Consider the following 5,977-nt stretch of genomic DNA (forward strand, 5'->3'; position numbering starts at 1 on the left):
GTGTTCGCGGCCGCGCCACGCCGACACTGGGCATCCAGGCCAACAGCCTCGCCGAGGACCTCTTCAAGTGCGCCGGCAACGGCACCGGCAAGTGCGTGGCGTCGCGGCTGACCCACACGGCTCGACGCCCGGGTATGGGCTGCTACGGCGGAGTGGCGGCGCGTTCGCCGGGCACCCCGTGGTGGAGCGGCAGCGACATGGAGCGACCGGCACGTGGCGGCAACAGGGAGTGGCGCCGCCTCAGCTACCTCTTGACAGCGGAGCACTGTCATGGGGCTGCGGCGGCCATGCACTCCCCCCCGGGAGTCTGACCCTGCATCCAGCTGGGCTCGTATCCGTCCTGAGCACCGATGTTTTCAAATCTTGTAGATGTTGACGTAAAAATCAACACATTGGAATTCGAGGGCAAGTGTTCGCCAAGCTCCGGAAAGTCAACCAAGCGCGCCAGTCAATTTGACCTGTAATTGACAAGGGATAAAACAAAGTCAAATTCGAGAGCGTATCGACTAGGATTCCGAATATCTCTCACATAGACGTATCGGCAGGCTCTGCCGATATAGAAAACGACAAAAGAATATTAAGTGCGGGTGCGTAGTAAATGAGCGCATCGGCCGGTTCAGCCGATGCGGATAACGACAAAATCAGCTCAGGGTGGCCGATTACACGTATATGACAAAATATAAACTACCAATGTGTAACTTAGATAATGTGATGCTCGAAACATATCTAAACCGGCTTTTAAGATAATAAGATGTTAATCCAAAACCTAAAGCCGATCTAATATGCTTCTAGCAAGTAAGTATGATAATGGCCAAAAAACATAGGAAAAACCTACAAATCCAGCCGATATCGATAAATTGTGAATAAATCTAGACGAGAAAACAGTGATGCGCCCGAGATCAAAGTCTAGATAAACTCGATAACTTTTGAATAGATTTGAACGAAGCCACAGCAATATGCCCGGTAGCTAAAGTTCAAATGTACTGGGTAAAACAAAAACTCACCAGCAAATCAAGTCGCTCGAATGTGAGGCGTCCTTGATCAACTTAAAAGAACTGGTCGAAAAGAAAAAAAGAAAGGCGAAGTCGCTGAAAAAGTACAAAGAAATTGTAAAGTGTTGTTGTATTGGATGTGTATCAAGTTTTTTCGGTCCCTTACAACTAATATATATAGCCTAGCACTACCAAATTCTTGCCGATTATAGCAAACATATTACTTGACTAAAAAGTAAAAACTTTCTAATTTAAACTATACTAAATATTACAACAGAATCATCAGAAGTCTTGTAGAATTCGAACTCCCTTCTCCCCCTGATTCATCGGCAACTCCCCATCGGCCGATTACCAAACTGCACGAATCAGCATCTTCATGGAATATTCCTTCTGGCCCGTCGGCTCTGCCTCATCGGCCGATCCTGATCCTGTACACCTTTTGGTTTCTTTCAAATCGGCAACCTTCCCTTCATTAAAATCACCTTCCTTGACACATGTCAAAAAAATGGTGTCAACACATGCCCCCCAGTTTCGGAGTAATCTATCTGTTACTCCGAAATTAACTCCAATCATGATTACTAACGTTCGAATAGATCTTTGTCTTCCAAACGAATAGCGCATCAAATCCCCATTTTACCCTCCGAGCGAAGGTTATAAATATCTTTGTCTTCCCCTTCGTTGGCACATTTCTTGTAGCATCTCCCTGCTTCATCTCTTACCCAAGAACAAACCGGTTCCGCCGCCATCTACGCAGCCGAAGCGCCCTCCTAGGGTTCGAAGATTCAAGCTCAAGAACCACCCGCTCCAGCAATGGCGTCCGTTTCTGAGATCCCAGAGGTACATTCCCCCCTTCTCATCTGCGCTTTTACTTTCCACTCCTCCTCCGATTTCTTCATTCGCATCTCTTATTTCCGCCTTTATTTTCAGAATCTTAGGGGCAATGTAATTATCCCACTAGAAAATCAACCCAGCATGGTCTGGTTAGGTCCCATGGGTAACCCAGATCCAACCAGCACAATCAACCTAGAGACCAGCAGGATCCCGCTCAAGTCCTCCAATATGAATCTGGATTGGTCCCAGGCCTTCAGATCTTGGCCAAGTGTCACTCCCGGATGGAGGAACTGGTTCCGTAGAATAGCCAGTGCCTAGAGGACCAATTGGGAACAATACAACATTAGCCAGTGCTTGAATCTATCTTTATCTAAGATGATTAGGAATGAACCGATGCTCATATCGGCTTCTTACTTTTGGTCCGATGCCATCAATGCATTCATGTTCAATCATGGACCAATGACACCAACCCTGATGGATGTCGTGATGCTTACTGGCCTGAACATTCATGCTCCTGATAGATCCTTCCATCTCTTAGAAAAGGCCTCCTTTAAGATTGAGACAAAGAATATCGGTAGATGGAAAGGATACATCGGTAAGAACATGAAAACTGGATCGGTATCCGTCAGAGAACACACTGCATTTCTTAACATGTGGCTTGAGAAATTCATTTTCTGTGGTAAAACAGTTGGCCCAACAAGCAACAATCTCAAGCTGGCAGAAACTCTGGCCACTGGTAATTCTGTTCCTCTTGGCAAACATCTCTTGGGGTCAGCTTATCATCTGCTCCATCAAGTATCTGCCAGACTCAGAAAGAACCAGCCGATCACCAACTTGGGAGGCCCTTGGTAGTTCATTCAGTTGTGGCTGCATATGTATATGCATAAAACCATGGCGGTTGAGCTATCAGAGACAGAATTCCCATCAGAGAATTTCTCTGAAGAAGAAGAAACAATTACTCGTCGATGTACATCATTCGGTGAAGCAGCCATCATGATCGCCAATGATCCCAAGATCCTTGGCATAACTGACTTCTTCAAGTGCTTCTACAATGGCTTTCCAGAAACTTCTACTATCTGGTTTGCATATCAAGATGAGAAGGTTATTTATGAAAACCCCTTCAAATTCCATCTCGACACCTGGAAGACAGATGAAGATGCCACAGAGATTATGAAAGAAATAATCTCTCCAAGAATTCTGCCAATCAACTTTACAACTGGCAAAGATATTCCTAGTTATGAATTCTATAACCAATCAGTGGCAGCCAGACAATTGGAATTCGGCCAAGTGCCACACCTTCCATCACTACAAGAAATCCATTGATCCATGACGAATTTTTTGTGATGTTTATAAAAACCGTCATAAACAGACGAGATCTATGACAATTTATGAGTTTTTGTCACAAATTTGCAAAAAGCCCATATGGGCTCTAATTTGGGCTTAGCTTCTGTGACAAACCTCTGAAAATGTCATAGAATGAAAATAGAAATCGTCACGAATTTAATATGGTGCTCACTCCGTAATGGTGAAAAGAAAATATGTTATAGTTAACATGAACACATGAATTAACGTAAGATACTAAGTTCACATATGCATCCAAGTTTTATAATATTTTGTAAAATCTTAAATTCAGATTTTTTAGTTTTTTATAAATTTTTATAGCATTGGAAAATCTGGCTTTATTTTTGCAACTAAAAAACCTTTCTATCCGATCTCAACATTTTTTTGGGCCAGCTCGTAGTAAAATTAAAAAAAAACTCAGCTCATTTTCCCTTGTCTGTGGGCCGAGCTCATTTTTTCCTTTGGGACTCATCTCTCCCTCCCTCCCTCCCTGTCGGCTCATTTTCCTCTGGGCCGAGCTCATTTTTCCCTTTGGGCCTCATCTCTCCCTCCCTGCGCTTTTTTATTTTTATATTTTTTATTTCCGTTTTTTACAAAAATATATTTTCGATTTGGAAATTTACAGAAGTATACCCCGGCCGCCCGACTGCCGGGCGGCAGGGACTTGAACGCAAAAAAAAGAAGAAAAAAAATTGCAGATAGGTCCCTGGGTCCGGTCGCCCGGCAGCGGGGCGGCCGGCCCCCCCTGGCCGCCCGACAGCTGGGCGGCCGGCCCCCGGCCACCCTATATAAGGTGTTTGCCCCGTCACCCCCATTTGGCTTACTAAAAATCCAGAAAAAAAAGAAGAGAGAGGGAGGGAGAGGAGGGGTGAGGGAGAGGCAAAGCGGCGAAGCCCTGTCGGATTTTCAAGGCGGCTACTTTAGGTAACTAAAATTTTCTACATTTTATAAATAGATTATGTTGTAATTATTTTTTTGAAACTGTAGATTAGCAATCAGTTCAATTATTGTTAGGAGTGATTAGTGTTATATTTAGGTGCAATTACTTGTAGTGATTAGCGTTGATATAATACATTTAGTGTTAGATTTAGTATTAGAAAATACTAGAAAATTGTTAGAGGAGTATTAGAAAATAAAAAAAATGCAAGATAATATTAGAAAATTGTAGAAAATGTTAGAAAATTGTAGAAAATTATAGAAAATGTTAGAAAATTGTAGAAAATTATAGAAAATATTAAAAAATTGTAGAAAATGTTAGAAAATAGTTTAGCAATCAGTTTAATTATTATTAGGAGTGATTAGTGTTACATTTACATGTAGTTACTGATACTGATTAGCATTGATATAGTATATTAGCAATCTGATTGCTCACTTGTGATTGCCAGGGCTCAACACCATGGCATCCTCAGGATCCACGTACATTCCATGGAATAAGGTGACGGAAACAGTCCCCCAAGGAGTCCAGGTGCCTATGTGTTTTTGCGGATCCTTGTGCAAACTAATGAAATCAAGGGTTTTGGGGGACGACTTTGGCAAGAGATTCTTCATGTGCGAGAATTACGAGTACGACCCGCCCAAGCATTACGGCAAGGACCGAGCAAAGGTACTACAAAACACTATCAGAGTTTGTCACTTTCTGATCTAGTAATGACTTCTAACATGATTTGGGGAAAGACTCCACCACCTCTATGTGATTTCGTGCAGTGGTTAGACACCGAACAATTTCAGCAGGATAAGGACCACGTGGAGCATCAAGCAAGGTGGGCTGCACAAAGGTGGCAACGAATGCTGCATGAAGAATAGATGGAGAAGCGCAAGAAAAACCAGGAAGACATTCAGAAGAGGATTGCAGAAGTGGAACGTCAGAAGGCAGAGGAACGTGAAGCTGACAGGGAGAGGAAGCGAGAGAGGGCCCGCCGTGCTAAGGAAGCAGGGTCTGAAGCTATTAGGAAGGGAAAATATCCCCGGTGCACTCAGTAAAGCACCACCATGTAATCCCGGCATTTTACATTTCCTAAGGCATGTTAGGTTTACTCACAACACGAGGTTATCGTGTTGCACATGCCATGGTTTTCATTGTTCAAGTATCTAGTAGTACGAACGCCTTAGGCCTCTGCTTTGTAATCGTAGCATTGTTTACAAAACTGTATTGCAAACCGAAAATTTATGATTCGTAACTACCCTTCTATTTTCAGGACAATTTCCAGTTTTTCCATTGAGATATGAATTTTGAGTTACCACTCTTTTCTGTGTTATTGGATTGTTCTTCCAACCATCATATATATATATATAATCAGGGAGCGTACAGTGGAAACTCTATTAAATGCATGAACACTTCTCATCTTGTAAAAGCGGAGTCTTTGATTTTTCTTTTCATAATTCGTCAAGGAGAGTTGAAAAGTACAGAACAACTCAAATAAAACAAAACACATAACAATTCAAATAAAGCAAAACACAAAACAATTCAAATCAAGCAAAACACAGAACAATTCAAACACAGAACAATACCTTCGTAATATTACATACTACAATCTGGTGCAAATACATATCCATACATAACGAAATGTAATTATCACATACAGGTCGGAATACATAGCCATACATCTGGTTCAAATACATATGCACACATAACGAAATCTAGACGCGACGGGCTCCAAACTCCGTAGGCAATCCATCGGTGGGATTTCCAGAAGGTCCAACTTCAGCACCAGCATTATCTTCTTGCATTTTAGGGCACTTCTTGTAAGTGTGACCATCTGCTCCACACAGGTTGCATCTTTTTTTCTTCTTTCCTGCTTCAGACTCATCCATTC

This window comes from Panicum virgatum, chromosome 3K (genome assembly GCF_016808335.1).
Source record: "Panicum virgatum strain AP13 chromosome 3K, P.virgatum_v5, whole genome shotgun sequence".
Taxonomy (NCBI): Eukaryota; Viridiplantae; Streptophyta; class Magnoliopsida; order Poales; family Poaceae; genus Panicum; species Panicum virgatum.